The sequence below is a fragment of the Clupea harengus genome, chromosome 12 (assembly GCF_900700415.2).
Source record: "Clupea harengus chromosome 12, Ch_v2.0.2, whole genome shotgun sequence".
Classification (NCBI taxonomy): Eukaryota; Metazoa; Chordata; class Actinopteri; order Clupeiformes; family Clupeidae; genus Clupea; species Clupea harengus.
In genome coordinates this window covers 20,322,419-20,328,418 of record NC_045163.1, presented here as the reverse complement: position 1 = coordinate 20,328,418, position 6,000 = coordinate 20,322,419, and positions in this window count along the sequence as shown.

Sequence of the window (6,000 nt, the reverse complement as noted above, 5' to 3'; positions counted from 1 at the left end):
GCTTAAGACACTTAAGATTTGTTCAGCAGTGGCATTTTTACTTGCAGCTCACAGAGCTGCTAGCTGACTTGCCAAGAACACAGAGTTCTCCACTGACACAGCTCATACGCTGAACACATGAGCAGGACTGAAGTCAACATTCACCAGAAGGCCAGACTAAACCTCTCCAAGCAAAGTGCCTTCAAAGAGTTCATTACCCTCACAACAGGAATCCAGGCTACCCCTTTCGTTTACTTTAATTCAATTACATTTCAGTTGGATGGCATTTTATTCTACAACTTTCCCAGAAGAAGTTTTATTATTAGCATTGCTCTTCTCTCTCTCTCTCTCTCTCTCTCTCTCTCTCTCTCTCTTTCTCTCTCTCTCTCTGGGTTAGGCCCTTCCTTTGATTTCCTATCTACATTTCTCTCTGTTTGTCAGGCTATTATGCCTCAACAGGTAAACAGGTCCACTCAGCTATATCAGATTAGCCAGCTACAGTCACCCAGTCTATGGAGGGCGGTGGGCCACCCACACTCCAGCTCTGATCCCATCTCTCTCCCTCTCCCCCTCCTCCAACTTTTCAGAAGCAAACTCCATACAGAGGCACCTCAGCATCTAAGTCCATAAGCTCTCAGGAAACATGAAGAGACTAAGTGAAGACAAGTTGGCTTTTACATGTTGGTGTGTAAGTGAGAGAGAGAGCGAGAGAGAAAGAGAGAGAGAGAGGGGTGAGGGAGAGAAAAAGATGAAGCTGACATTCTGTGTTTTGTGTGTGTGTGTGTGTGTATGTGTGTGTATGTGCATTTGTGTATGCGTGTGACGGGAAGAGAGGGAGATGTGTGTGTGTGTGTGTGTGTGTGTGTGTGTGTGTGTGTGTGTGTGTGAGTGAATCACACCGTGGCTGACGTTAGTCCTACTGAGGTGACTGCAGCTGGATGTGACTGGTCTGGAGGGTGGAATTCTTCATCCCTGTAAGGTGCTGAGCTGTGTCGAGTCAACTCGAGCCTCAGTTAGGTCACTGGAGTTTCTTGTCTCGCCGCTCTTCTCTGCACAAGATCATTTTCCCTCGACAAACAGCATACACAATTGCTTTAACAAATTCCTTTGAAACTGTAAGTTGGCAAGGTAATAGGTCTTCATTTTATATTAACTGTTGCTCTTTTTTGTTCTTTGCGACTCATTATAAGGCAATTTCAAACGTAAGTCTGGGCGCAAGTGTCTTTTAGCTATATGCTCAAGGCAAATTCAATGCAATACAGTAATCTACATAATAGGTTTCCACAGATTTCAAGCAACAGTGTAAATCATCTAGTTCCAAACCCATAAAACACGCAGTCACGCTTCCCTGAGGACATCTAGTCTGAGAACCTTCCCTTTGACCTTGATTCCTGTGATAGGCTGGAAGGAAACGTGTCACACACAGAGAGCGGGTTGCAATATGTCTTTTCATCCAATCACAATTCAACAAGTAAGCTGTTGAAGTCTACTTCTGAACTACTGTAAGCTATACATCGACTATTCAAATGTTAATTCTGATGAATGAATTGTGTTGCCACAACAACAAAATGAACTAGAAATAGCAACAAAATGTGAAGAAATAGCAGTCCTCTGACATTATCACTTTGTACCTCAAGAGGTGCTAGTGAGTCACTGTAGCGGAATCGCTATTAACCGCTCAAATTTGAGAGACTAAAATAAGGACATTTCAAGTATTTGTTGATTCTTGGAGAATGTGCCAAGTTTACGAACTACAGAGCACTAATCCATTTTCAAAGTGCCGGCCTGAATTTTACGAACACAACCCAAGTAAGCATAAGTATGCTATAGTTAGTAGCAACCAGTAGCTCAGTAGCAAGCCCATTGGTCATTAATGGTTAGACTATCAGCTAGCTCAAAAGCTTTAGTGCTTACATTACAATGGCAATGAGACCCCAGTGGCTAAGACTGGCACAAACCCCACGCTGCTTTCACATCTAACCCCATGACATCTGTGAAACCTTACTACCAGGAGTTTGAGACACAGCGCTGTGCCTCTGCAACTAGTAGCTTACTTATATTTTTTAGCGCTTTAAATTTTAGTGTTGAACATTGGTAGTCATTAATTCATGGAAACGGATTTTAAGATCTTAACAAGTCTTTAAGATGCCTTGTGTCTACTGCTATACACTTGGTCATATAGCTGAAGGACCGAAAGAAAAAGTCTAGTGAAATAACTAAGGAAATACTCGTCAAAAGACACACCGTAACAGCCACTGCACAGGCAAAAAAGGGTTGCCGTCCTCTCAGACCCCTGGCCCCGCGGATACATGGGGCTGGATCTCACTGATGCGTGAGACAGGGGCCGAGGGTGAGTGCTGGTCTCTGGTGGCTGTCATTGATCGGATGGATATCACTGATGAGGGGTGCTGCATAGCAATGATAGGAAATCTCATGCTTCCTGACAATCTGGCCAAGGGGCAATAAATAGATGTAGGCAAGGCAAGGCAAGTCAAGGCAAGGATAGCACAATTCATGCACATTGGTAATTCAAAGTGCTTTACAAATGAGAAGATAAAAGAACATAGCAAAGTAAGAGATAAAAAGAGACTGCTGGCAGGTCTCGTTGTGTGGAACTCATGGATGCAGGAAGCACCACTGGGGCTGGTGATCTGACATGATCCAAGGTTGAGGCAGGATCCAAGGGAAGACGGTTTGTGCGGCTTTGCATTGTGGCTTTATCTTCATTGACATTTATCGGTCTGTTTTGGGATCGCAGCTCCTTTTACAGGAAAGTTGTTTTACATCCAAGTTGTGTGGTTTCTAAGATGTCTTCCAACATTGAAAGTTTTAATCTCCCTAATCTGCGTGGATGACTCAAACTGGAAGTAGGCCTAAGCCAGCAAAGACAAATTGGACAGCAGCATTAGCCTATTCCTCATAGAGTACACTGTTTCGGCTCCCTCTGCAGGCCATAAACTATTCCCACTCTTAGCGGCCCTTCAGATAGACGATATATGCATAGACAAATCATCTAAACTCGAGATCATCTCACTTGTTCCCTAAGTATCTGAATCGTGAGGACAGATTTCAGCCTCATCCACGGATTTCTCTATTATACAGATGGCTTTGGTTAATGCCCGGTCAGTCGATAATTATATTTTATTTGAAATGGGTTTTTCATGTCTCAGGAACGGGATGCTCTGTGACCGAGACTTTGTTAAATGAGGATGACGCTTATTTTCTGTCTGAGCTGTGTCCATCAGACAATTTCTATTGTTGGAGACTCTAGCGTTCACATTTGTTGCGCTAGCACACCTCTTGTCAGAGATGTCCAAAAAGTAATCAACTGTTTCAGTTTAGGCCAATGTGTAACTGCTCTTACACACAGGGACATACTCTTGACGTGTTGTTACATGGTTTTTACACTGTGTGATCTTGTAGTATCTGATACGAATTCATCCAATCATCTACCGATTGTTTTTATTGTGCATCTGTCTTATCCAGACACATAGTGTAAGGCGACAGATAAGAAACTCTCAAAAAACGCCTGAATACCAATACAGGCAAAACATCAGTCCTAGTGTTATTGGACTTTAGTGCAGGATTTGACACTGTTGATCATAATATATTACTACACACTGGAACATTGGTTTGGATTTTCAGGTACAGTTATCAAATGGCTCAGATCAGCTTCTTTGTTGTCATTGGAAACTATACATCAATACCAACATCCTTGACCTGTGGTGTTCCCCAGGAGTCAATCTTGAGGTCTTTATTATTCAACCTTTATATGGACAAATCATTAAAGACAATTAGATTTCTTATCATAGCTATGCTGATGACACCCAATTTTACCTAGCCCTCTCAACGTCTATGGTTCCATCGAATTTCTTTGTCAATGCGCATATCTCAAAATTCCCTTCAGCTGAATAAGGTCAAAACTGAAAAATAATCTTATTTGGGGAAAATGAGGAGATTTAGGATTGCTACTCCTCTTGCCACAAAAGGACTTAAAACAAGGACACTTAAAAACCATACTTGGTGTCTTATGGTAGCCTGACGATGTCATACTCATAATTCTAGTCAGAATATGAGTCTGATACTGCTCCATTGGGCTGTGATTATGGGGCGTGTTTCAACCGAACAAGGAAAAAAATGCCTCTTCGCTCAATTGAATATATTAAATAACCCAAAACAAACCTAAGAATAGGTCTACAAACTCTCAAAGTAGGGTCCAGAGACCCATAGCCTAGGGATCCTTTTCCTTGATGGGGTGCTAGGGGGTCCCAACAAAGAAAAAAAGTATTTGTTTTGACTATAATTCCAACCATAAGTAACAGAATGTATGACTGATTTGGTAATGGGTTTCATACAATTTTTGTAATAAAACATCTAAACTCAAAAATCAGATGGGGGAGCCTGGAAAATAATCTTATCAAATAGGGATCCCTCCCTGGTCTAATTTGTGGCAGTTTAGGGGTCCTTGATATACCAGAGTTTGAGAACCGCTGTGCTAAATAATATTGAACTTGCCAATTACAGTGCTGTTTTTTTTTTTAAAGTGTATTCTCCTTGAACTAACAATAAAACTGACATAAACAAATAGTGAAAGCTGGTTTACACAATGAAACCAATGGCACCAACACAATAGACTGTTAGAGTTTACCTTCGATATTAACAGCTGAAGCGCTAACGTTAGCCGCGCTGCTGTTGCTTGGTTGAGATTCATTAACGTTATCGTCACTCCGTAGCGCTCAAAAACGTGACATTCCTGCAAAGTTATTGCATGAAGTATGGACAAATGTTTCGGCGTAATGGTAGTTTTTCCCCCCTTTGACGAAAGAGACGTTTTGCAAGCATTGCAAGTGGCCCTATGCTCATCTTTTTCCGTGAAATACATAATTGTCAGACTTTATATATAAATACAACCACACCCTCTGCCTAGACGCCATGTTGGCTGCAGTCTAAAACAAAACAAAGCTGCGTGCACGTGACATACCTAAACGGCACTCACATGATACCGGAATAAAAAAAAAAAAAAATTTTTTTATTAATATCTTTTTTTAAGTATATATAGCGGAATCGGAAAAAATCAATTTTTTATTTATTTTTTTTATATCGATAGCGGAATCGAAAAGGACTTTGGCTAACGATTCCAAGGAATCGGTCCACTGGGAACTGGTTCTTAACAGGAATCGGTTCTCGATTCCCATCCCTAAGTATGACCATAACGTAGACCATCGGGACCAGCTGATACATTAAACTTTTACCGGATCCCGTAGGAAGGACGGCAAAAACATCTTTTCGATCCGATAAATGCCTTGATCGCGTTTCTCGGTTCCTCTTTTAAAATGAATGTGCTGTCAATGTCTTCTAAAACAGACTCGAATCTCCACATTTCAGCTCTCCAGCGGCAGCCATGTTTGTTGAAAACTAATTCAACCCAAACGCTTTGGTGACGTGGTTGATTACGTTACGGTTGATCATCTGTCCATCATCGTATAAAGCCTGCCCTGACAATTTGATTGGTCTGGTCAAGTTTTTGATCAAGCATAATTTCTCCCCAATGGAGCAATGCCAGACCGAACTTCCCGACCTAAAATTTTGTGGGCGGGGCTAAGTTCGTCTGTCATCCAGGCTAGTCTTATGGTGCATTCATGAGAAACTGGGAAGTGGGAATGTTCTGACCTCCGAGTGGGAGAATACACCTGAACGCCTGTCAAACTCGGAACATTCCACTAGGAAAGTGGGAGATTTTTGAGAGCTCCGAAAAGTAGGTTTGGACCAAATTACCTCTCAGATATATATTTCAGAAGTACACACTTGCTAGACCTCTCAGCTCACTGGAGATACATTTATTGGTAATACCTACTGTCAGAACTAAACATAGTGAAGCAGCTTTTAGCTGTTATGCTGCTCAGTTCTGGAACCAACATCCTGATGACATCAAACTGTAGCCAGTTTCATATCAAGACTTAAGACCTAACGGTTCTCAGATGCTTTTTGTTAACTGATCAAATCCACTCTACTTTTCATTTA